The 27,629-nt window shown below is 44.1% G+C and overlaps 1 long non-coding RNA gene across 1 annotated transcript; it reads left to right on the forward strand.

Annotated features, from left to right (window-relative positions):
• The first annotated feature begins 4,005 nt into the window (after nucleotides 1–4,005).
• Nucleotides 4,006–25,465, forward strand: LOC141585377 (uncharacterized). Its single transcript, XR_012518795.1, has 4 exons — nucleotides 4,006–4,341; nucleotides 13,285–13,423; nucleotides 16,723–16,862; nucleotides 21,171–25,465. It is a non-coding gene; the product is annotated as an uncharacterized LOC141585377 (long non-coding RNA).
• Nucleotides 25,466–27,629: the final 2,164 nt, after the last annotated feature.

The following is a 27,629-nucleotide window of genomic DNA, read 5'->3' on the forward strand; positions in this document are numbered from 1 at the left end:
TCCTCTCCTGGGAACCATTCACCAGGTGGTGGCTTTGCGGTCCCAGAGAGCTCCTTCTCTTCCTTGTCACCTCTCTGCCTCTGTTTCTTCCTATTTTCCTGCAAGCACCTCAGGTGGCAGCCACAATGAAAAACATACCGTGTCACTGCTGACTGCTCTCAGGGAGCTGTTCCCTAGGTTTAACGACAATTGTCTAATTACGTCTTAGGAGCTCATTCCAGAAAAAGCTGATAGATAAATTAGTGCAATTAACTGGTCTTTGTAAAGTATTTAGAAAAACTCAGCCTGTCACAGAAGCCTTAATCTAGAGAGCATGTCTAGGGGAACCTGTTGTGAATGAAAAGACGTAGGGAGGAACTGCAGCCCAGGACTCAGCAGAGTCTGGACCAAGCAGCCCTGTTCACGTGGATTTCCTTGGACAATGCTCTTTTAGAACACTCTTTTAGAATCCCAGCACTTTGGGAGGTTGAGGCGGGCGGATCACCTGAGGTCAAGAGTTCGAGACCACCCTGACCAACAAGGAGAAACCCCGTCTCTACTAAAAATAGAAAATTTGCTGGGCATGGTGGCACATGCCTGTAATCCCAGCTACTCAGGAGGCTGAGTCAGGAGAATCGCTTGAACCCGGGAGGCGGAGGTTGTGGTGAGCCAAGATTACGCCATTGCACGCCAGCCTGGGCAACAAGAGAGAACTCCATCTCAAAAAAAAAAAAAAGAAGCTTGGCCTCAATGTGTTCCATGTTAGACTCATCAGCACTTCCCTTGAAACAGCTTCTCTTAGGATTTTCCCATTCCCATGGAGGACACTGCCGTTATTCTGGGCTCTCAAGCTCACAACCTGGGAGGCGAATGTGACCCAGCCCTCTCTCTCGTCCCCTGCATTCAAATCAGATTCTGATAGATTCCAAGTTGTGGCATTTCTCACACCTGCTTCTTTATAGTCATCCTCATCGTCATGCTTAGGTCTTGGAGTCTCCAGCATCTGTCACCTGGTCTATCTCCCCGTCTAACCCATTCTCTGAGACAGAGCAGCCCAGACTCCCTTCCTGGCCTGCAGGGCCCTGGCTGGCACCCACCCTTCTAACTTTATCTCATGCCACCGGCCCCCAGTGTTCTTGCTCCAGCCAGGAGAGGCATCCCCCTCCTCCAAGATGCCATGTTCTCTTTTGCTTTTTTCTTTTTGTTTTGTTTTTTTTTTTTTCCTGCAAGGAACATGCTTTCCTATTGGATCAGTTAGGATCAGGTAGGTTATCTGGTAATAACAAAATGCCCAAATCTCAGTGACTTAACACAGTATGGTTTGTGTCTCACTCTTGTGAGGTACAATGTGGATCAAGTGGGTCCTTCTTCAGGTGGCTATTTCTCCAGCCAAGGTCACTGCTGCAAAAGAAAAAAGGTTGGAGGAGGCACCTGGACCTTCACAGGATTAGCCTGGGAGTGGCACCTGTCTCCTTCATCAGCCAGAATTGGTCATGTGGTCCTATTGTAACTGTAGGGGAGGCTGGGTAATGTGGAGGAGCATGTGGAATGCTGGGTGGGTACTGCTGATCAGTGCCACATAGTTCCCCTCTTCCAACCCATCTTTCAGGTCTCTGTGAGAAGGCACTTCCTCCAGGAAGTCCTCCCAGCCCCCAGCACTGGTTTCAAGTTTTCTCCTACGTGCGTTCTGTGCACACCCTCACCCTGAAGGGTCTGGCTGGCTGCTAGTCCCCTGCTCATCCTGGGGCTCTGTGAAAGCAGGGACCAGGTTTGTCTCCTGTTCGAGGCTGCCTTCCCTTGGTACTCATAATGGTGCCTGCCACACCACAGGGCCCAGTGAAGCCTCCTTGAGAGGATGGTCGTTCTGTACCTTGGCCTTCAGGGCTCTCTAGCGTCTGGACAAACTCCACTGCTTCTCCTTGCCCCTTTGCACCCAGCTGCTCTGGATTTTAGGCATTTTATGTACAGTACGATGGGAAGCTTTTGGACTTTAGTGGGGCAGCTCCAAATATGATCACCAGTTTCGGTGTTTACTTGTTACAGGGCCCTAGGCAAGTTACTTTGCTGCATTATGCCTCAGTTTCCTCATCTATCAAATGGATTCCATTAGACCTATTTAATTGTGCAGATTCAATGAAAAAATGCTCTTAAAATGCACTATTGTAGAACATGGCAAATATCACATTTTGCCTATTCTCAAGTGCATTTTCTTTTTTTCACCTTTTAACATATCTGAAATTGGGATGCATCTTACCCTAACTATTAAAAGGGCAGAGTGTTATTGTTCAATTAATAGTTTTTATGTTTTCTCAGTGGGATATAATTGTGTCTTATATTCCATGACATATGAATTAATTACTATTATTTTGCCCATATAAATGACTTCCACCTCTGATAAATTTTAATTTGCAGACACTTCTCCTGCCTTTCCAACCTTTTTGATTGAAATGAATCTGAAAATTCAAGACCAGGATGCCTTCCTTTTCACACCTCGTAAGGGAACAGGTCTTGAAAGTTTTGCCTATGTCTCCTCATCCAAGAGACCCCCGTGCTCCTGTCTCATGCACATTTTCTCTCTTTCTTTTGAATTTCTCCCAGCATGAGCACTGACCAGAGTCTACCTGGGATATTCATAAAAAGAACTTTACTAAAATTAATCTCATCAATTTTTGAGTGCTGACGATGTTCTGGGCACTATGCTATGCCCTTACTTGTACATTTCATTCAATCCCTACCGCCTATGAGAAAAGCATTATTTCTAAGATCAGGAGACTGAGGTACAGAGAGGTTTGGTAACAGATGAAAAGACACACAGCCAGAAAATGGAGGACCTGGGATTAACTGGCCTCTTTCTGATGGGAGATCGCACTAAACAGCCTCTAGTATATGTTTTGCTTTGTCTTTGGGGTGTTTATAACACAGGGAACACCACACAGCAGGTGCTCAAAATGTCCTTGCTAGTGAATGGAAGAGGCCACTTGGTTAAGCACTGGGGTACTGTTAGCCATGGAAGTCCTCGGTTCTTATTCTCCTGCTGAATGCTGTATTACATTCCTCTGATCTTTGCCCCGAGAGAAAGATTCTATTGCTTTCTTTACAGTGCTTGCCTTTCCCAAAGCGGTCCTGTTCAAACCTTCCCACTGTTACCTTTTGAATAAATTCCCGCCCACCGCTTGTGTATGATCACGTCATATCTCAGCCACTCCACTCTGTGCAACCCATCCAGCTGTCTCAGAAGCATCTCCATGACAGCAGCTGGTGTTATTGGATGCTTGCCCAATAGCACAACAGAGGAAGAGTATGCTGTGAGTTTCTGAAAACACTGAAACACCGTTCACGGTCCCCCACTGCAACACATGCCCGTTGCTGCTTCTGAAAGTCAGACTGATGCAGCCCCCAGAACTGCTGAGAAGGCAGATTTTCTTATCTGTGACCTCTTGACATGCACATGTGAGCAAGCAGAGGGTGCTTACAGAGCTGGGGAGATGGTGCCAGATTCTTTCCTTGGGTGGCAAGGGGACCATGTGGTGGTGTTGCTGCATTTATTAAAATGTGACCTCCAATGTCAAGTCTAATGGGGGCTCAAATGAAGCCCACTCCCTTGCAAGTGGCTTTGGCTTAGTATAGAGGAGGTCTTGGGGAAGAAGGAAATAGAGGGGATGAACACTGAAAAATATCTTTGCTGTGAATTATGAGAGCAAGATGGTGAAGGTACCATAGGTGACAGTTCCAGGGCTTTAGATCACACTGGGGCTGGAGCCCTGGATGATCTGTTGCCTGGACATGCTGTGAGATTCAGCCTGTGACTCCACTGGCCAAATCTCTGGGCCTGAGCAGAGGCAGCACTGAACTCACCTTCTCTTCTGCTAGGCCTTGCGTTCCTCACCTGCTTCTTGGTCTTCCCTAGCCATTTCCACAGGCAGGTTCTGCAGAGGAAAGGTAGCTGTGGTAGGTCCTTGGAGCATTTTGTGTGTTTAGTGTTGACTGAGGCCTCCTGCTCTAGGCTGAGCCTCGTGAGTTCATAATTTAGGATTCAAGAGGGAATGTGCCTCCTACTCTCTAGGTGTTCCTGATTCCCAGAGGTGTTCCTGTGGAAGCCGGACAGACTCTGGAAGATACAGAGAGAGTTGCTGGAGCTGCTGGGGAATTGGGAGAGGATGGAGAGAATGAGATGGACTTTGGGTTCCTGCAAACTCTGACCTCCTGTTTATCCATCTGTCAATCAGTCCACCCATGGATGGTCTTTCATCAATCGGCTGTGGAGATGAGTGTTCCCTGCCTCCTCTTCCTTGCTGGGTGTTGCCTTCGGCTACTCTGATTTGCCTCCTTTACATGTGATACCATCCCTTTCTCCCATCCAAGGTAGGTTCTGTGGTTATCATTCCAGTTCTCAGAGCTTTTGTCATGTGCAGTCTGGCAAAGAGTTAGAGAGGTGGCTGGAGAAGAAAGGGAGAAGGACATAGCTGGAAAGGCTGAGTTGAAATCAGATCCAAAGGGCTGGAGGTGAGGATGGAGGCAGGAGAGAGGAAAAATTTCCTTGAGGTCAGTGGTGGAGAAGGTGGGGGCAGTGTGGTGCAGAGAAACTGCTGCTGGGTGTGACAAAATTAAGGAGAACAGAGAGGAGTCGAGGGATGTTAACTGGCTCCTTTTCATGTTTCCTGAGACACTCAAGTAAAAACTGGAATTCTTTTAAAGTTTTCTTTTAGAGATTGGACTACACTTATTTGAACATGGCTGCTGAGACTGGGCCAGGGAGGCCCCTGAATCTATCAGGATTATAAAGCATTCATTGCCTCAACCATGCCAGACTCTGTGCTAGGGACTGAGGGAACAAATAGTAAGAGGTGATTTATGCCCTAGAGGAGCTCATGGAATGCAATGATTCTGTGAGGCTGTCATTCTAAGATCGTAATATTTCAGAATTCCATTCTGCTGAAATTCTCAACTCCAACATGTGGGCTGAGAAGTAGACTTCCAGCACTTGAATTGGGTGGTGAGGGGCAGAATATCTTGGAGAAGACAGTCTGTGTCTCTTCTTCTTGATTCTCTTAGGCAGGGCCTGGTCTCTTGGTAGGTTCTAGGACCAAAGACCAGTTGCCTTTGGGAATGTCCCTATCTGCCAATTCAGAAGATACATTTTTCTGGAACAAAAAGCTTGGTGTGTTAGACCCATCGCCCTGGCTTCATTTCTGGTCTTTGTCCAGCTTTGTTCTTACTCTTGGCCAACCCCCTGCCTTTCTAAGCAAACTTGGGCACTAGAGTAGTGCTTAAAATGCGTTGCACAGGCCAACTGTGGCCTAAATCCCTGAAGAGAGCCATGTAGATTTATTGACTAGGGTCCATATTCAAAGTCTCTGTTGAAGGATAATGACTTGTTAGCTCAACTAAGCCCAAGACCTTGATAAGCAATGTTGTTCAGTGGAAATACCAATTGAGGGAATATCCCAATAAGAAAGCTTATGCATATACAATTTACTTACGTTCTCTTGAGTCTTTTTCTTGTTTGTTTGAGATAGGGTCTCATTCTTTCACCTGGGCTGTGGTGGCTGGCGTGATCACAGCTCACCGTAGCCTCGGCCTTCTGGGCTCAGGTGATCCCTCCACCTCAGACTCCTGAGTAGCTAGGACTACAGGCACCCACCACCATGACTGGTATTTTTTGTAAGGACAGGTAAGGCGGGAAAATTGGGTCCAGAGGCAGAGAACATAAGGCTGATTCATACTTCAGCTATAACAGGAAGTATCCTCTCCATAGCGGATACACCAAGTAAATGACTCTGTAACTTTACCTCATCCTCTTCATTTACATAGGGCATACCCCATGCAGAGGGCAATTTAAACTCACAGCAACTCTGTAACAGGCCTCTTGCGCCCCTGTGCTCAGGCCCGCTCCCACACTGTGGAGTGTACTTTCATTTTCAAGAAATCCCTTCATTTCTTCCTTGCTTTGTGCATTTTGTCCAATTATTTGTTCAAGGTGCCAAGAACCTGGACATCCTCCACTCTTAACACAGGGTTTTGCCATGTTGCCCAAGCTGGACTTGAATTCCTGAGCTTAAGTGATCCACCTGCCTTGGCCTTCTAAAGTGCTAGGATTACTGGAGTGAGCCACCGTGCTGACCTCTTGTGAGTCTTTATTTCTTAGGGACCAGGAAAATTGGGCGAGATCTCAGCAGATGGGTAAATAGGACCTAAATGAATGGATATACCAATTATCTCTTTTTGCTTAACATTAGCTTCTTTTATTATTCTTTAACTGTCACTCATCTGTCCGTATTTTGGTTTACCTTTTTCCTCTAATGTAGACCGTATAGATACGTATCCAACACTGGTTTGCTTTGGACTGCCATTCATTAGCATTGATGACCTCAGAACTTATAAGTGTCTTAGCCATTAATAGAAACAATAATAAAAGAGCCAGCCATGGTATCTGATTAGCACTTTGTGGTTGATATACTGTCTTCATTTCCATCTCTGTGAGGCAGGAAGCACTGTAGCCTAGTGAGTAGAAGGATAAGTATTTGGAAGAGAGACCTGGGACCAAATCTCAGCTTGACTCCTGGCCAGTCATGGGATTCAGGGAATTATTTAACTTTCTCATCAGCATTTAGGGCTGAGAACTAAATAATCTATGCTTAGCCTATGCCTGGTGCATGGTTGATGATCAATATACAGCAACGTATTAGGATCAGTATTCCCATTTTACAGACAAGGTATAGAAAAGAAGGACTTGCCGAAAGTTGCACACTTCCATTCCTGGGTTCTAGTCTTCATATGGGGCTGTCTGGCATTCTTCCATAAGGACGGGCACCAGTGTATCCTGAAGCTTGAAGTATCTCCCGTAGAAGTGAGCCCACGCCAATGTACTGGGGATTACTTTTTCATGTTCCCCAAAAGGGATGAAATACAATGTAGTGTGATGATAGAGTTTGCCTCTTCCAGCCTCTGGGCAGTAGTTAGAGCATCACCCCCACCTCCTGCCTGGCTGACCAAGGACAGTGCTTGATGGGGATCCTATCCTTTATACCATCACTGGAAATGAGTTCTTTTGCCTCCAGTTCTACTTTTGCCAAGGTGAACCCCGAAAATTTGAGACAGGTCTCAGTTAATTTAGAAAGTTTATTTTGCCAGGGTTGAAGATGAGTGCCCATGACACAGCCTCAGGAAGTCCTGAGGACATGTGCCCAAGGTGGTCAGGGTACAGCTTGGTTTTACACATTTCGGAGAGACATAAGACATCAATCAATATATGTAAGAAGTATATTGGTCTGTCCAGAAAGGCAAGGACAACTTGAAGCAAGAAGGGGACTTCCACATCACAGGTAGGTGAGAGACAAAGGTTGCATTCCTCTGAGTTTCTGATAAGCCTTTTCAAAGGAGGCAATCAGATTACGTGTCCATTTCAGTGAGCAGAAGGATGGCTTTAAATAGATTGGCAGGCAAGTTTGCCCTGAGCAGTTCCCAGCTTGACTTTTCCCTTTAGCTTAGTAATTTTAAGGCCCCAAGATTTTCCTTTCACACTTACCTCTGCCCGCACCGGCAAAACACCAGAAACAAATGTTTGCGAAGCTGCTTTTCATAGAGCCAGATGGTTTTCAGGTTATAGGGAATAATGATTGCCAAATACATTTCTGTCCTAGTTTCCTTATGCCAAGCCTGCGTTTTATTGCTGGGTGTACCTTCTCACACAGTCCACCTTTATCAGGAGTAGGTTCTTCAGCTTTTCACAAGGACTTAGCTTTCTGCCCTGCGTGCCAACATGCACCTTTGTTTATGGAGCTGAAGCAGAACTAGGTAGGAGGGAATTAGAGATGTTTGGACAAGAGGTGGGTTTCATTGTGGCTGTTTTTTAAAAGGCTGAACACTTCCTGAGGGATGGGAGGCTTCAAAGGCCTGGTGTTCTGGCTAAAAACAGTAGGGAAACTTCCAGGCTTTTCTGTGGGCTGCTGAGGAAATGCCAATGCACTAAGCTACTCCTGTCACCTCTCTCCCTCCCTCTGCCCTTCATCATTGCAGGGATCCCACCCTTGGTCTAAGGTCTCTGATGCAAACTCATTTTATTGTGTATTTGAGGGTCTGACCACCACTGATTTCTCCTCTCTAGCTAGGAAGATCCTAGATGGTGTCTTCTTCCTATAGAAGGCTGTTTCATCTACATTGAAAACCTGTTGTTTGGTGTACCCACCTTTGTCAGAGGCATGTGAACCAGAGCAACTCCATCTTAAACAGGAGCTGGGTAAAATGGGGCTGAGATCTACTGGGCTGCATTCCCAGACGGTTAAGGCATTCTAAGTCACAGGAAGACATGGGAGGTCAGCACAAAATACAGGTCATAAAGACCTTGCTAATAAAACAGGCTGCAGTAAAGGAGCCAGCCAGAACCCACCCAAACCAAAATGGCCACGAGAGTGATATCTGGTTGTCCTCACTGCTACACCCCCACCAGCGCCGTGACAGTTTACAAATGCCACGGCAACATCAGAAAGTTACCCTATATGGTCCAAAAGGGGGAGGCCTGAATAATCCACCCCTTCTTTAGAAGATCATCAAGAAATAACCATTAAAAATGGGCAAACAGCAGCCCCTGGGCTGCTCTGTCTACGGAGTAGTCATTTTTTTATTCCTTTAGTTTCTTAATAAACTTGCTTTCACTTTGCACTGCGGACTCACGCTGATTTGGGGTCTGGATCAGGACCCCTTTCATATGACATATTTCTTTGTCCTGTAACATCTTTTCTTTTCTTTTCTTTTTTTTTTTGAGATGGAATTTCGCTCTTGTTACCCAGGCTGGAGTGCAATGGTGCGATCTCGGCTCACCGCAACCTCCGCTTCCTGGGTTCAGGCAATTCTCCTGCCTCAACCTCCTGAGTAGCTGGGATTACAGGCACACACTACCATGCCCAGCTAATTTTTTGTATTTTTTTTTTAGTAGAGAGCAGGGTTCACCATGTTGACCAGGATGGTCTCCATCTCTTGATCTCGTGATCCACACGCCTCGGCCTCCCAAAGTGCTGGGATTACAGGCGTGAGCCACCGCGCCCGGCTGTAACGTCTTTTCAATAATCTCAGCTGGATCTTCTAGACAAGTCGGCGCAGCTGCTTCATCAGCACTTGCTCCTTCATTGTGTTTTTATGTTATGGAGACAGCGTCACTCCTTAAACCTCATGAATCAAACTTTGCTATATTCCAACGTTTCTCCTGCAGTTTCCTCATCTGTCTCAGCCTTCACAGAATTGAAGAGAGTTAGGGCCTTGCTCTGGATTAGGCTTTGGCTTGGGGAATGTTTTGCATCCTTTGATCTTCTATCCGGACCCCTCAAACTTTCTCCTTATCAGCAATAAAGCTGTTCTGGTATCTTATCATTCGTGTTCACTAGAGTAGCACTTTCAATTTCCTTCAAGAACTTTTACTTTGCATCTACCACTTGCCTGATGTTTGGCCCAAGGGGTCTAGCTTTTGGCCTGCCTTGGCTTTTGATATGCCTTTCTCACTAGTGTAATCATTCCTAGCTTTTGACTAAAGGTGAGAAAAGTGCAACTCTTTTTTTTTCACTTTAACACTGAGAGTCCATTGAAGGGTTCTGAATTGGCCTCATTTCAATATTGCTGTGTCTCAGGGAGTAGGGAGGCCTGAGGAGAGGGAGAGAGATGGGTGGATAACTGGTTGGTGACACAGTCAGAACACACATATTTATTAGGTTTGCTGTCTCATATATGCTTGGTTTGTGGTGTCTCAAACAATTGCAATAGTAACATCAGAGATGACGGATCACACATCATCATAACAGATAGAAGAGTCAAGAAAAAATTTTAAATATTGAGAGAATTACCAGAATGAGACACAGAGACACAGAGTGAATACATGCATTGGAACGATGGCGCTGACGGACTTGCTTGCCACAGGCTTGCCACAAAACCTTGAATTTGTAAAAAACACAGTAGCGGTGAAGTGTAATAACATGAAGTGCAATACAATGAGGTATCCCTGTGTGACTCAGCAATAAAAAGAAAGAAATGGTGGCTGCATGCACCAACTTGGATGGACCTCAGGAATATTAGACTGAGTGAAACAAAAGCCATTCTCAAAGGTTATGCATACTTACAGATATGTAACACTCTACAAACGATAGTAATATAGGCACGGAGTGCTTTGCAGGTTAGGAGTTGAGGAAGCTGAGGCTGTAAAGGGAGAGGAGGGGGCAGTTTCTTTGTGGTGACAGACCCCTTCTGGATCCTGATTGTGGTGGTGATTGCACAAATCTGTACATGTGATAACACTTCATAATTCTATATACAAAAAGCCATGTCAAAACTGATGGAACCCAAGTAAGAGTTCAGTAAGTAGTATACCATTGTGGTTTTTTGTTTTTTTGAGATAGGGTCTCACTATGTTGCCCAGGCTGGAGTATAGTGATGTGAACACGGCTCACTATAGTCTCGACCTTCCAGGTTTAAGTGATCCTCGCACCTCAGCCTCCTGAGTGGCTGGGACTACAGGCACACACCACCACGGTTGGCCAATTTTTAATTTTTTTGTAGATACAGGGTCTCACTATGTTGTTCAAGCTGGTCTCAAACTCCTGGACACAAGTGATCCTCCTACCTTGGCCTCCCAAAGTGCTGGGATTACAGGCCTCAGCTACTATGCCTGGTCCACCATTGTGAATTTTTTGATAATGTACTGTGGTTATATTAAACGTCATTTTTAGAAGAAATTGTATGAAGGGTATATGGGAACTCTTTATACTGTTTTTACAATTTCTTGTATTAAAAATTTTTTCAAAATAAACAGTAAAAACAAATAGGCCAGGCATAGTGGCTCACATCTGTAATCTCAGTACTTTGAGAGGCCCTGGTATGCAGATGATGAGGTCAAGAGACTGAGGCCATCCTGGCCAACATGGTGAAACCCCCGTCTCTACTAAAAATACAAAAATTAGCTGGGCATGATGGCACACGCCTGCAGTCACAGCTACTCAGAAGGCTGAGGCAGGAGAATTCCTTGAACTGGGGAGGCAGAGGTTGCAGTGAGCTGAGATTGTGCCAGTGAGCTCTAGCCTGGTGACAGAGTGACACTCTATCTCAAAGAACCCCCCCAAAAGCAAATAAAACTCCAAAACAAAACAAAACATGCCCCCTGCTCACCCTGTCTTCTCACTCCTCAGCTTGAGCTCTGTCTCCTTTGCACAATGCTCCTTACGTCATGCTGCAGTTTGCCGTCACGAAACCAGAGCTAAAAATAAGGAGAAACCAACATTTTGGCAAAAACAGTATTTCTCAAAGGGTGTCTTAAACACTAATTCAGCAAGATGTGTTAGGGAAGAATAAATATTCTACGTCCAAGCACATTCAGGAAATCCTGGGTTAAACAGATTTCTTTACTGAAAGACTTAGGATATGAATGTATGTTGTGGATATCTAAGAGGAGGCTAAAGAATACAGCAACTCTTTAGTTTTTTGTCCATAGAATCTTTTGTTTTCGCCTCTGGATATCGCAAGAGACTAGAGATCCAGGTGCTTGGGAAACACTGAGCTAAACACATTCATCAGAGAAGAGAAAAAGCAAGGAGCTGTGCCTCAGTTTCACTTTGGAGTTGGGTGGTGAGCTTCAGGCTCTGGCTCTGCCTAGCCTTTTGCAATGTATTTAGTGTAATAACTTATAGGAGACACATTGGAGAAAAAGAGCGTCAATCATCACGGTGTGAAAGGCCTGATTTTTAATTTTATGATTCTCCACTTTGAGCAGTGACTTTGGAGAGAGTTCTTCTTCCTTTTCTACTGTGTCTTTAGGGTTGGAGGCCCCGTTCCCCATCTGACAGTGGGCCTGGATGGATGGAGAATAATTGACTATCCACCCTGGGAGGTGAGCAGGAGATGATGGGCCTTTGGGGACACAGGTGGAGGTTCTTGAGGAAGCAGGTTTCAAGAGGAACATTCTCTGATGACTACAGGGTTGGCTGGCCGTGCAGTGAACCCCAAGTTTCTAAGACATTTGCTCATGAGGAGTGAAACCCAAGGGTGGAGGAGACAATCTGAGTAGACTGAAGAAGCTATCCCAAATCTTATCTTTCTGTGGGCTTTTAATGGTTATAACGTTTCTTGTGCATTAGTTACCTACTTTTGCATAGCAAATGACCTCTGAACATAGTAGTTTAAAAGAGCAATGCATTTTGTTTTCTCACACAGTTTCTGTTGGTCAGGAATTTGGGACTGATTTAGCTGAGTGGTTTTTGGGTTCTGGTCTCCCATGAGACTGCAGCCTTCTGGAGATTTATTTGGGGCTGGAGGATCTGATTCCAAGATGGTTCACCCACATGGATCGCACATTCATGCTGGCTGTTGGCCAAAAACCCCTCGGTTCCTCACCATGTAAACCTCAGGTAAAGCTACTTGAGTATTCTCACAACATGGCAGCTGGCCTCTTCCAGAGCAAGTGATCCAAGACAGCAAGAGCAAAGTGGAAGCTGCAATGTCTTCTGTGGTGCAGTCTTAGAAATCACACATTATCATTTCTGTGATATCCTATTGGTTACACAGATCAGCCCTGTTCATCCCTACTGAATGTGGGATGGGGATTTTACAACAGCATAAATTCCAGAATGAAAGACTCATGGGAGCCATCTCGAAAGTCTGCTACTACAAGTAACCTATAAAAGAAATTATTGAATGAACATCCTTAAGTGGGATGATATGCATTCTTAAATGGCTAAAAGCATGACCATTTTTTAGAGACCCTGTTAATCTTTTTGTTTTTTCCACAAGAAGGAGCATAATGCTAGGTCTCAGTTTGTTCATTTTTTCAACAAATATTTGTCGAGCACCTGTGTTGTACCACCAGTTTGCTTAGGATCTTTGCACTGGGAGCCCTGCTAGAGAAACATGCTGCAGGTTCACAGTCAGGAACCAGGCAGGCAAGATAAGGAAGAAGTACTGCCTTGCTTCATAATCGGGTCTGAATATTTGTCATTCATCCTAATAATTCTTTTAAGTAGGGGCCTCAAGTAATTGCACTGGCCTGAACAGCACCTCTACCCTTTGTTTGTTGGTTGGATAATGACTTCATTTCATGTGCCCTAGTAAACGGATTGACTGTCCTCTCCCACCGCTTTCTCTGATCGTAATTCTTTCTGTTCCCATTTCATTCAGAGATGGGTGCCCTCCAACCACACTCCCCACATTTATCAAAGCTAAATAGCTTCCTGATGCATTCCCCCATATTTCTAAAAGCAAGTTCCTCTTACCTTATACAGAGAGACTAAGTTGAACAGGAAACTTAATTAATACCCAATTTATCTTTTCCTTCAGGTTATTTATTTCTCAGTCAAAACTCCTGGTTGCCTGCAGGAAATGGATGCTGGCTATGTTAAGCACAAGGGCATTTACTGGAAGGACACTAGAGTCCTCAGCATTGATAGGTGACTTGGAAACTGAGCTTCGGAAAGAGGTGAGAACCAAGGGCTTTTTCTAGCACCAGGCACCAGTATGCCACCGGGGCCATTGTGATAAGGCACCTTCAATTGATCTTGTCCTTGCTTCCTACTTATAATATTCAAAGTTTTGGGAAATAACGTCCCATTGTCTTGGCCAAGGCTCTGGGTTTCACAGGTGGGGAGGGAAGTAGCAAGACCTGACTCATTTTGTTAACAATAACAGTAAGAAAAACGAGAACAAAGAAACAAAGAAAGAGAAAGAAAAAGAGTGAATGCTTTTACACATTTACTAAATGGCTCTTGCTGATTTGTTACCAAGCCATTCAGACTGAACCTTTTCATTACCCAAGAAAGAGTCAACTACTTCATACTCCTCAGGATCCACACAAGGCTTGTACTTTCAATAAACAAGCCCCCCAAATTGGCAAACACTCACAGGAAGTGCTTCAACTGGATATTCTGTTAATTTACCAATAATCATCTTTGAATGCTATTTATAACAGAAAATTAGATGAATTTAGCGTGAGCAGAAAAATATTGATTGCCGCCCTCTGAATTTTTAATATGAGTGTTTGATTTATAAATTAATCCTTCATTTTGTTAATTAGAGCAGAGAGGCAGTCTCCAAACCCAAGTTATAGTGCTGAGCATTATTGTGATTTTCATCAGCAATTTTAGGTAATAATGTCTTACTAAAGTGAATTTCTTCCTGGTTCAGGTTTTGTGTCTTGTTCTAGGAAGCAGCCTCATGCTTGCTAGGTTTGTGGGTATGTTTTTGTAATCCTTTCTTCGGTCCTTTATTCTCAACCTACTTGCCCACTTCAGCTGGGTTTATTCCAAGCGTTTTTTTGAGAGTTAACCTGGTTGACCTCTACTTTGTCCCAGGATCCTCTAGCATTGTTCAGAAAAGTGTTGGGTTTTAGATGACTCAAAGGGCCTCTCATTGTCTAAATTTCTATCCCCAAGACCTAGACTCAGCTTGGTAAGCTTGGTAGTTTTCTGTAAAAAATTTAACTTGCTGAAAAAAAGAAACTAAAGGAAGAAATAGTCCCCTTATCTACTCCATACATACTTTTTTTTTTTTGATAGAAAAATGATTGCCAATGGTTGAAAGAGTGAGAAAGTGAACAGGTCCTGTCTTAGTCTGTTTGGGCTTCTATAACAAAATACTGTAACTGGGGAGCTTATAAGCAATAGAAAATTATTCCTCACAGTTCTGGAGGCTGGGAAGTCCAAAAACAAGAGGCTGGCAGATTCAGTGTCTGGTGAGACCATATTCTGGTTGTTAGATGGCACCTTCTTGCTCTGTCCTCATACAGTGGAAGAAATCAGAGGTCTTTCTTGGGCCTGTTTTGTAAGGGTGCTAATCCCATTCATGAGGGCTCTGCCCTAATAACCTAATTACTTCCCGAAGTCCCCCTCCTCCTGCCCCTGCTGCCACCCCCCTGGCCAATATAATCACCTTGGTGGTTAGAATTTCAGAAAAACATATTCAGACCATAGCAAATGCTTTCAGTTTTTCAAAGATCTTCCACCATAAGTATCCTGCTTCATTTTGTAAATCACCCTGAGAAATGGAGAAAATATAGTCTGGTTGATTCATGCTCAGGTCCTAGAGTTAAACAGTATCCTATCTTTGCCATTAGCTAAGTGTGTGATGTGGGGCAAGTTAATTTTCCTCTCTGATCCTCTGTTTCTTTATCAATAAAATAGGAATGATAAGATTCCCTGTTTCATGGAGCTTACTTAGTGGTTGCCCTGTGCAGAGGGCAGGATCAACCTCCCCTAACCCCAAATTGGTTCAAATGTTGAAATGATGATGTCACAAGTGCACCAAAAGGGGAGGAAAATATTTTTTATTCAGTTCATGAGACTTTCTGGAAGGGGATGGGAGGCACCCAAGTTGGTTTGAAAATGGCTCTTTGGTTTTTGGTTTTCATTGTGGTTAGAAGATGGAGTTGGGGTTTGAGTTTCCACACTCACACAGGGGTTTGCATAGGTTGAATTTCCCCATTGGTGCCAAGGGAGGGAGTATTTGAGCTTTCTTACCAGCTTGCCCAGCTGTGGGGCAAAGGAAACAGGAATGGTGGAAGCATGAAAGCTGTCAGAGGTCAAACATAAAAAATAACATCCAACTCTTATAGAGTTATTATGAGAAAATATCTGCCTAAAGCACTTAGCTAAGTGTAGGGCTTTAGTAAGTAGTTAACAAATTTTTAATGTCATGATTGACTTAATCCTTTTAAGAAGCTTTTGCATCTATGACCTCATTTTCTCCATATATTAACCCAAGAAATAGAGAGATCTGATCAGAAGTAGATTTGGTATAATGAAAGCACCCAATGAATGGTAACTGCTGGCATCACTATCACCATTTTCATCATTATCATCAACTTTGTCATTATTGTCATCATAATCATCACCACCACCACCACCATCATCACCAGCTTCGTCATCATCAACATCATCAGAAACACATCACTTTTGCCACAATCATCATGAGCATCACCAGCACCATGACTGCCGTCATTACCACCAGTGTCTCACTGTTGTTACCATGATCATCATCACATTGCCCTCATCATAACCTCCACCACCATCATCACTATCATAAGATTTCTCTTAGATTATCCACTTTTTGGGTTGAAGAACTAGATATTTTTTGCATTGTGTTGGACCAAATAGAAAATTAGTTAAAAAGAGAAAAATAGGCTCATTTAACTTAAAAATAAGGAATATAGTAGCAAGAAGTCCCCGGAGGGTGGTTTTCAAAGGCTCAAGGACATCTTTAAAGACTTAGGTTCTTCTCTCTTTTCTGCACTCTTTGCATTACCTGGTCTTGACTGGTTCATGAGATAACACAGCAACATCAACATCCACACACAGAAATGTGTTTTGGTAGAAAAATGTGTTTTAGTAGAAAAGAGGACATTTTTCTCTTGAGTTTCTTTTTATCAGCAAGTAGAATTTTTTTGTTTTTGTTTTCAGACAGAATCTCACTCTGTCACCTAGGCTGGAGTGCAGTGGCATGATCTCGGCTCACTGTAACCTCCGCCTCCTGGGTTCAAGCAATTCTTCTGCCTCAGCCTCCTGAGTAGCTGGGACTACAGGTGTGTGCCACCATGCCCAGCTAATTTTTGTGTTTTTAGTAGAGACAGAGTTTCACCACATTGGCCAGGCTGGTCTTGAACTCCTGACCTCATGATCCACCCTCCTCAGCCTCCCAAAGTGCTGGGATTACAAGTATGAGCCAGCACACCTGGTTGCAAGTAGAATTTTTTACAGAAGTGTCTCCTCTTGCCTCCCACCTTAGCAGCTTCTCCTGATGTCTTACTGCCCAGAATAGTGTCATGTGGTCATGCATCAACTGATCACCAGCAAGAAACATAATCCAATTTACCTCCTTGGGCTATGGATTGGGTCTGATTCTGGCGAATTTGAAAGGGTATGCAGGTGAGTGCATGTCAATCCAGTAAGGAAGAAGGGCGGAATGATATTGTGTAGACAATCAATGGAATCTGCTGTGCAGGGCTCTTTGACTGAGCTCCTATGCCAGTGAGACAGAAACTGGAATCCTTCTAGACAGTGATGGTAGATGGTCTTTGTTCACCAAGCATCATATTTTCAGATAGAAACACTCATTCCAGTGAGTCTCCAGGGAAAAGGAAACTCGTTGGTGGAATATTGAGATATGTCACAGTCTCAGAGAGTGCAGGAACTAGGAGAGATAGGAGGATGTCCTCTTTACAGTTTCTCATCAGTGTATCTCAGCTGTCAGACATCTGGACCCTGAGGAGATTCATCTTCTCAACTTCTCTCTGTCTATATGTTTCATTCTCCTCTCTCTGCCAGCTACTGTTCTCTACTGCAGCCTGCTCAAGCCACACTAGCCCTGGCTGTCCGTTCATTATCTCAACAAAGCTGATTACAGACTCTGAGGAGAGAGAATTTCACTGGCCTATCTTGAACTGATGTGGCCCACTACTGTCCATTCCTGCAGCAATTAGCAGAGCCTGGAATGTGGGTCATGTCCCCTTCAGGCCATTTTGCCCATTCACTGTGGACTGAAAGAAAAAAAAAAAAAGCACTTCCTTTGAAACGGTGTTTGGGGAGTTTCCTTGGATGTGCTCTGGTAAGGAGGAAGTGACCATTAGAGGAAACGATGGGCCTCTCTACTATTGTTAGTGGCTAAATAAATACATTGAAATTGGCTCACAGCTGCAGTAGCCACACCTCACCTGAGGAACCTGTTGGCCACAATGGAGGCTCTGTCATATGTGTAATGCCCAGACACCCACATGGATCTGTCTCAAAAAGGTGTTGCAATGAAAAAGAACACAGCCAACACCATCCAAAGTGCTTCTACAAATAACTCAGCTCCTTTATTTGTATTATTTTGAGCACTCTGATGATGACAGTTTTCACTGATATTTTGAAATCCTGTTTTATAAGCCTGTGCTGTTCATTCATTCATGTTGGAAATGGGTTTGTAACTTCGGGAAAAATCCACACTGCGACAACAGATCAGTCAGCAAGGCTAGTTTACTTCCTGCAGAAAGGATGCAACTCGCTGGCGGTCTTGCCATGAGATCACACCTGAACAAGGACACAGGGACATTTATAACTTTCACAACCTGATGCAATCGCCCTACTACTGTGTCGTTTCCATTGGCTGGAATGGGATCTCACATTCTATGCTTGACCTGATTGGCTAAAAAAAACCCTAGAAATTTCCTGAATAGATGAGGGGAAAGAAGACGAGAAAGAAGACAGGAAAAAGAGGAAGCTAGTCGGGAGAAGGTCAGGAGGGTTTCCGAAGAAGGAATGGCATGCACCAGCGTTTGGAGCTTGCCCAGTCCTGTTCAGACATGCCAGAGTGAGTCAAGATAGCTGATTTAAGAAGTAGCTGATTTAGAGAATATATATACATGGGTATATGTTTATGCTAATAGCAGATAATGGCCATAGAGCAAGAGATTGTAACTCCTTATCATGTAGTCTAAGATATAAACTTTGAGGAAAAACTTTGCCACCTCTCACACCTCATGACCCGGTTCCCTACACCTACCTCTCTCCACATACACAAAACCAGATCCTCCTTCAGCCTCCCCTCTGACTGCCTCCTGTTATCTTGCCTTCCTTTTCCTTTTCGTTCTCCTATCACAAAAGCCAGAGAACCCATCTGGCTGGGCCAGGCCCTCCTCGGAGGGTGGAGTCAGGAAATGGGTTGTGATCTTTAATTTTATGTGTCAACTTGGCTGCCCAGATAATTGTTCAAACATTATTCTGGATAGTTCTGTGATGGTATCTTTTTGGATTAGATTTACATTTAAATTGCTGGACCTTAAGTAAAGCAGATTACCCTCTCCAATGTGGTTGGGCCTCATTGAGTCATTTGAAGGCTTTATGGAACAAAGACTGATTTTCCCTGATAAAAAAGCATTCTGCCAGCAGGATGCCTTTGGGCTTTCTGCAGCTCTTCCCTGGGCCTCCAGTCTGCGGCCTGCCCTGGAGATTTTAGGCTTACCAGGCCTCCACAACAATGTGAGCCAGATTTTGAAATTAAATCTCTCCCTCTATACATACATCCTGCTGCTTCTGCTTCTCTGGAGAGCCCTGACTAATACATGGCCTAAGCCTGAATTCTCTTTTGTGGGCAGCGGGTGAGGGAAGTCTGGGAATACATCTACAGTTAATTTTAATGACATCACAAGTGGAAAGATTCTGGAAACTGATTTTTGTTTTTTTCCTCTGCAGCTGGAGATCTTATTTTCTGCTTAGAGCAGATTCCTTCCCGGGCAGACGTTAAGCATACAGCCAGCTGCACGGTGAACAAGAGACATTGTGTCCTTTCTACTCTTGTCCTGATCCCAGTGATAACCTCTGAGGCCCCAGTCAGTGACTTTTTTTTTTTTTTTTAGATAATATTTCACTCTTTTGCCCAGGCTGGAGTGATGCAATCTCGGCTCACTGCAACTTCTGCCCCCTGGGTTCAAGCGATTTTGCTGCCTCAGCCTCCCGGGTAGCTGGGATTATAGGCGTCCACCACCATGCCCAGCTAATTTTTGTATTTTTAGTAGAGACGGCATTTTGCCATGCTGGTCAGGCTGGTCTCAAACTCCTGGCCTCAGGTGATCCACCTGCCTCGGCCTTACAAAGGGCTAGGATTACAGGCATGAGCCACCATGTCCAGCCCAATCAGCGGTTTTTAATAAAGGTGATTTTGCCCCCTTTGGGTACATTTGGAATGTCTGGAGACATTTTGATCACACCTGGGAGGTGGATGGGTGTTACCAGCATCTCGTGAGCAGAGGTCAGGGATGCTACTATACATCCTAGTACAGGACAAGCCCACTGCCACACCCTAATGAAGAATGATCTAGCTCAATATGTCAGAGGCACTTGAATAGAGTGACTCCATCTTGAATAGGCATTCAGTAAAATGAGGCTGAGATCTGCTGGATTGTATCCTTAGGAGGTTATACATTCTTAGTCACAGGATAATAGGAGATCACAAGACACAGGTCACAAAGACTCCACTGATAAAACAGGATGCAATAAAGAAGCCTGCCAAAACTCACCAAAACTAAGATGGCAGCAAAAGTGACCTCTGGTCATCCTCATGGCTTAATATATGCAAATTATAATGCATTAGCATGGTAAAAGATACTCCTACCAGCATCATGACAGTTTACAAATGCCATGGCAATGATCAGAAGTTACCTTATGTGGTCTAAAAGGAAGAGGAACCCTCCATTCTGGGAAATCCCTGTCTCTTTCCTGGGAAACTCATGAATACTCCACCCCTTGTTTAGTATGTAGTCAAGAAATAACCGTAAAATAGCCAACCAGCAGCTCTCAGGGCTGCTCTGTCTACGGAGTAGTCATTCTTTTATTCCTTTGCTTTCTTAATAAACTTGCTTTCACTGTACTGTGTGGACTTGCCCCCAATTCTTTCTTGCGTGAAATCCAAGAACTCTCTCTTTGCTCTGGATCGGGACCTCTTTGCGGTAACAAAAATATCAATAGTGTCAAGGTTGAGAAACTCTAATTAAAGCAATTAACTAATACATAAAAATGACCTTCCTTTCAATCCTACCATCCAAGAAATGCACACATACTCTCTTTCCTTCTCTTTCTCTTTCTAAGATCACTTTGTAAGCTGAGAGAATTATGGCAGAGACTGGAGAGACAGCATAAAATCTGTCCCAGCATAAAATCTGTGAGATTTAAATGTATACTATGAGATGCCTTATAAAACATACAGAATATGATTTGACAAGGCCCTTTGACAATGCCCTCTTTTGCACAAAATCTTCGGGCAGTAATTCAATTTTGAGACTTCTCTCCTATTGAAATAGGTATGTGACACTGCCCAGGCCCTGGACTGAAGCAGAGTCTTCAGCACTGGGCAGTTTTTTTTCTGGGTAATGAATTTTATTTCACCAAAAATAAGCATTAAAGAGTGTCTAAGGAGACATTATTGTGCTTATTGATTTTTTTTTGGCTTTGGAAAATGTGAACTGTTGCTGCATAATGATGATAATCATTAACTTTAGGTTTATTGTGGGGTTAATGAATTATTAGAGTACAGTGAAAAATTATTCTCCAGTAAATGTTGAATTTTATTTTTTCTGAAACTTCTCTTTTTCACATTTGGTGTTTTTGTGTTTTCCATGAAAGATGTGCAGATTTCAGATGAATGGGATTTGTCTGTGTTTTCTTTACCTGCTTCTGACTCCTTTTTTTTTTTTTTTTGAGATGGAGTTTCGATCTTGTTACCCAGGCTGGAGTGCAATGGCACCATCTCGGCTCACCGCAACTTCCGCCTCCTGAGTTCAGGCAATTCCCCTGCCTCAGCCTCCTGAGTAGCTGGGACTACAGGTGTGCGCCACCATGCCCAGCTAATTTTTCGCACCTTTAGTAGAGACGGGGTTTCACCATGTTGACCAGGATGGTCTCGATCTCTCGACCTCGTGATCCACCCACCTCGGCCTCCCAAAGTGCTGGGATTACAGGCTTGAGCCACCGCGCCCGGCTGATTCAATGTTTTTAAGAAGCATGAAAGGATCTGCTACCTTTACTCCAGGCTAGGGGTAGCAGATGACCTTAAGTCTTACAGGAGCTTTGCGCCACCCAGCCAGAGCCAATGCTAGGCCTCCCACAGGTGTCTGAGATCTGACTTTTCATTTTCAGGTTCTGGTTTTGTTCTGTGGCCAAACACAATGGGAAAAGAAAGTTGACTGGCTTTCATTGCTAGGAATGATGAAATGGTCATCAATTCATTTCCCTGGGGCAGATGTTCTATTGCCACTGAGAAGGGGTGACCTATGCTCACCCTGTGGATGTGATGTGTTATTTCTCTCAGCTCCCTGGTGGACCTGTGGGAGTCATGCCACAGGAGCCTGAGAGGCTGCGGTCTGGACAAATGGCTCTGGGCAAGCTGGCAGCTGTGATGAAGGGCAGGTTGTGCAAAGGTCGGGCATGCTGAGCTGGATAACTGTCAAAGTGCAAATCATCCCAGCAAGAAGACATAACGTCAGCCACCATAAAACGTGCAGCCTGGAAACTGCCAGGGAAGCTTGAATGAGGGAGGCATGCCTGAGGATAATAGCACAGGTAGGGGAAAACCTCTGTTAATTTCCAAAGCTTTTGGGTCCTAGGGGACGACACACTCACAAGGAGGAAGCCATTATCTACCTTATTGGTTGGATGCTGTCCTGTGAGTGGTAGAAAGGCCCAGTCCAAGGGAAAAATGTGAAGAAGGAAGGACACTGTGGACCACCTTCCTCTAGTATCTTCCAGGGTTATCTTAAATTTCAACAGGAGACTCATCGAGTTAGGGAAAAAAAGTCAAGGTCAAAGAGAAATGAGCTACAAACGTTCTCTGTTCATCAGTGTCTCTGGCCTTGGTTCCAGAAATTACCCTTCCCTCAGTGTTGTCTATGTATCAGGTGGGAAAAACGGAAGGATCCGTTAGAAATTCTGTCGTGCAGCATAAAAACAAAAAGCTGATCACGGTGCTTAAGTCAATGGAACAACGGCTCTGAACCATTATTTTTCTGCTGTGAACTTTTTTGACAGTCTGCAAAGCCTGAGGACTCCTTCTCAGACAATGTTTATATATATGCATAAAATAAAGTATACAGAATGAAGACAGCAATCAGTCATATTAAAACCATGTTCATATTTGACCGGAACTTGAGATACAGTACTATATGTGCTTTTCAATGTATGCATTAGCAACTAGATCAAGAAGTGGGTCTGATAACCAACCACTGGCACTTCAAAATAGTGACAACTAACTGTAGGTGATAAATGGAGATATTGGCAACAACTGCAATGTTAGGAAATCATCTGTGATTTCTATTGACAAAGTGTATTAAACTAGTCAGGGTTCTCCAGAGAAACAATATCTAGCTGTCTGTCTATGTCTCTATCTATCTATTGAGATTTATTATGAGAATTGGCTCATGCAATCATGGGAGCCAAGAAGTCCCACAGTCTGCCATCTGCAAGCTAAAGAACCCGCAGAGCTGGTGGTGTGATGCGGTCTGAGACTGAGGGCCTGAGAACCTGTGGGACCACTGGGGTCCAAAGGCTCAAGAACCTGGACTTGTGATGACCGAGAGATACGGAGAACATGGGATATCCCAGCTCCAGAAGAGACAGCAATTTGGCCCTTCCTCTGCCTTTTTGTTCTGTGACTTCAACGGATTGGATGCTGCCTGCCACACTGCTGAGAGTGAAATTTCTTTTACTAACACCCTCACAGACACATCCAGAAATAATGTGTTACCAGCTACCTGGGTATCTCTTAACCCAGTCATGTCGACACGTAACATTAACCATTACAAGTTCACCCCTTGTCAAGTTGGCACCCAGATGCATCTCCTTAAGCCATACTTAATCTCCAAATAACCAGGTGATAATTCTGCCTGACAGAATATGACTATCCTGTGTACAACTGAAAACATACTAATCCCTTCTTGAAAGAGTTATGTTTACTCTTCTAATGATGTCCCATAACTTAAATATATGATATACAATTAATAATGCTTAAATGCTGGTAATAAAGTCAGCACATCTTATGTTACATGATAGGGGAATAAGAGAAGAAAGAAAATGAAGATACATGCTTAATATACATATACGTAAACAAATATATAAATAAAAAACAGAAAGAAATATTCATGACAATTACAGTCTTTGTTTCTGCAACCAGTCACGTAGTCATAGCTGGTCACGTGGTTGTACCTTCTTCTACTACCTTCTTCTTCACCTACAGAGGTGTTTACCTTTGCCCTCAGTAAACACCTTATCTGGTTGTGGTTCTTTATCTGGGGTGGGGTGATCCAATCCTTCATTCCAGAAGGGGATGAGCCACTTGTAGTCCTGTCTGGATTGGGTTGTTGTAGTTTTCCATTGACCTTAATCACAGGATATGGTAATACTGAGATACCCTAAGGGTTCTCTTGTATTCCAGACATACTCTTTTCCCCTAGGTAGTCTGGATTAGTCACTCTAACACTATAACTCCCTTCTCTACCTGTTGACTCGGAGGCAAGAGAAGCCCTAAGTGGCTGGGCGGCAGTCTTAACCTTCAGTTTAATGGGATTATTGTTGTGTCTCCTACTGGAAGCATTCTTCTCTCTGGAACTAAGACCTCTAAACCAGCACAACTCAAAGTCAAGGGAACAGGAAGCAAAAATTTTGCTAGTGGGCAACTAGAGGTAGAGGTGAGTGGTGTCACTTACATTTCCATTCCTTGATTCCTGGACCCATGAATTCTGACTATGAAAGAAACCATACCATATATTGGATGCTGATTCAGAGCATATATGGTCTTCTGGAGAACTTTGCTTCAGTTCTGTGAGGTGTTACCTCCTAACTGGTGTTGTAACTGAGTCTTCAAAAGGTCATATCACTATTCTGTCAAGTTAGTTGCTTCAAGATGGTAAGAAACAAGGTAAGACAAGTGAACTCCATGAGCATGGGTTCACTGCTGCACTTCTTTGGCTGTGAAGTGAGTTTCTTGGCCAGAAGCAATGACATGGAATACAATGATGGCGGATAAGGCATTCCATAAACCCATAGATGGTAGTTTTGGTTGAAACATTGTGTGCAGGGAAGGCAAATTCACGTCCAGGGTAAGTATGTATTCCGGTTAGGACAAAACACTGCCCCTTCCATGGTGGAAGTGGTCTAATGTAATCAACCTGCCTCTAGGTGGCTGGCTGATCTGCCTGGGGAATGCTGGGCCATGTCAGGGGCTCAGTGATGGTCTCTGATTATGGCAGACTGGCACTCAGCAGTGGCCATAGCCAGGTTGGCCTTGGTGAACAAAAGTCCATGCTGCTGACCCCCTGCATAACCTCCATCCTTGCCACCATGGCCACTTTGTTTACAAGCCCATTGGGTGATGACAGGAATGGCTGGGGAAAGAGGCTGAGTGGTATCCACAGAATGGTTCATTCTAGTCACTTGGTCTTCAAAATCCTCCTCTCTTAATGTCATCCTTTGATGAGAATTCATGTGAGACACAAATATCTTCATGTCCTTTGCCTATTCAGAGAGGATTGTCCACCTACCTCTTCCTGTACATTTACTTGTTACCAAACATGTTCTTTGGAAGTCCCTGACCATTTCTCCAAACCACTGACTATAGCCCAGGAAACTAGTATATAATGGCATGTCTGGTCATTTCTCCTTCCAAGAAAAGTGCACAACCAGGTGCACTGCCAGAAGTGTTGCCCACTGGGAGGATCTCCTTTCATCCCTGTGCTTTACAGGGATGTCCCAGAGAGGAACTGTAGTACTTACAGTTGTCCCCTTTCAGGTGGTGCCTTTATATCGTGCAGGACCATCTATCTATAAACTAGGCCTGAGTTGTCAACTAATTAGGGGGACCTCTCCATGACACCATAGGTGCAGGTTGGGAGAGAGAAGGCCCTGTGGCAGGAGAGGGGATCATAGGCATTTGGGCCACTTCTTCATGTAACTTACTTGTGCCTTTAGGTTCTGCTTAAACTGGATCATGAGTACACCACTTTCATTTGGTGATGGAGTGCTGCTGTCATGCCCAACTCAATGACTTGGTCAGTGATGTGGTTTGGCTGTGTCCTCACCCAAATCTCGTCTTGAATTGTAGTTCCCATGTGTTGTGGGTTGGACCCAGGGTGGGAAGTGATTGGGTCATGGGTGAGGTTTCCCCCATGCTGCTCTGGTGATAGTGAGTGAGTTCTCATGGGATCTGATGGTTTTATAAGCATCTGGCATTTCCCCTGCTGGCAGTTCTGCCTCGTGTCACCTTGTGAAGAAGGTGCCTGCTTCCCTTTGCTTTCCGCCATGATTGTAAGTTTCCTGGGGTCTCCCTAGCAATGCAGAACTGTGAATCAGTTAAACCTCTTTTTTTCAATAAATTATCCAGTCTTGGTCAGTTCTTTATAGCAGCATGAGAATGGACTAATACAATCACATAATTTTTAACAGCCAGGTCATGACAGGCAGCTCAGATTGCATGGTAACATGGTGGCCTGTTCAAGTATTCAGTTTCTACTAAGGCCCAGTAGCAGGCCAAAGGTGGTCTCTCACAAGGTAAGTATCTGTGAATTATGGCAGGGCCTTCTTCCAAAACCCTAAAGGCCTGCACTGTGATTCTCCTAGGGGGTCTGCTAAAGGTTACAAGCAGCATTCCTATCCGCTGCTGACATTTCAGGTACCCTTAGGTTTGCTGGATCCTATGGCTCAGATGGTAAAGAAGTTTGCCACTCCTTACTGGGGAGCCTCCTCTTGTTCTGGGCCTCACTCAAAGCCAGCAGATTTTCAGGTCACTCAGGAAAAGACCAGAGTACATACCCAGACGAGATATATGTTGCCTCCAAAATCCAAATAGGCCCAATAGGCATTGCACCTCTTTCTTGGTTGGAGAAGTGGCCAGATAAAACAACTTATCCTTTGCTTTAGACCTTCTAAAGTACTCCACACCACTGGACCCCTAGAAATAAATTTCACTAAGGTGGAAGGCCCCTGAAATTTAGTCAGTTATCCCCCATCCTCTGACATGCAAATGCCTTATCAATCAGTTAAGAGTAGTTGCTACTTGTGGGTCACTAAATCCAATCAGTGTAATGCCATCAATGTAGTAAACCAGTGTGACACCTTGTGGAAGGAAAAGGCAATCAAGATGCCTGCAAACTAAATTATAACAGGGCTGGAGGGTTGATATATCCCTGAGGGTAGGACACTGAAGGTGTATTGCTGCCCTTGCCAAATGAGAGTAAATCATCACACAAAACCACATGCATCGCTGATACTACCTTGGTCTGTTGTCCACACTCATAAAGCAGGGGAATGCTAAATCTCAGTCAGAGCTTTGTGAAAATGAAGATGTAAATCTCTTCCCCCTTAAGTTCATGAAACTAAATTGTGTTCAAGGATGCTTTGGGGTCTGTAGACAAAAGATGCTTGTTTTTCTCATGCGAAATGTGTTCTGGAAACTGTGGTGCATGGTGAGTACAGATGCTCAAGGAAGAAGTGAAGACCCACACTTCCAGGTGCTTGACCTGATATCTTTAGTGTGAGTTGTGCCTTCACAGTTTCAAAATGGCTGTAGCACTTCTAGACATTGCTTCTGCATTTCAGGTAGGAGGAAAAGGGAAGAAAAAAAAAGGTACATGCATTTTTTTCTGGGTCTGTCCATTGTTCTCAGGAAAACAATGCTTTTTATGGAAGTCTCATCCTGAATACTTTGGTTGGCAACTTATTAGCCAGAACTGGTACCTTGACCATCTCCAGCTGGATGAGACTCTAGGGAGGGCGTATTCTAACTGGGTATACTGTGCCTAAACCAGAGTTGTGTTAGGAAGACGAAGGGAAGGAGAGGGAATTGGGTAGACTAACCAGTGATGGTGTCATGACTGATGTCTGGCTTCTTAATAAGTCCTCTTCTCAAAAGCTTATGATTTCTACTATTCCTATCTGGATAAGCTATGGCAAAATTCAAGTTTGGCCTCATTCATTCGTTTTATTCGTTTATACATTCATCTACGACTTACTGGAGGCCAGTTTTGTGCCTGGCCTGGTCAGGTATGGAGTCACACCATGTTGAGCAGAACAGCCAGGTTCCTTGGATCTTACAGTTGAAGGGAAGGGAGGGATCACAATGTAGTAAGTAGGATTACAATAATCACTCAAACAGCACCCAGATGGCAAAGAAAA

The sequence above is a fragment of the Saimiri boliviensis genome, chromosome 8 (genome assembly GCF_048565385.1).
Source record: "Saimiri boliviensis isolate mSaiBol1 chromosome 8, mSaiBol1.pri, whole genome shotgun sequence".
NCBI classification, from domain to species: Eukaryota; Metazoa; Chordata; class Mammalia; order Primates; family Cebidae; genus Saimiri; species Saimiri boliviensis.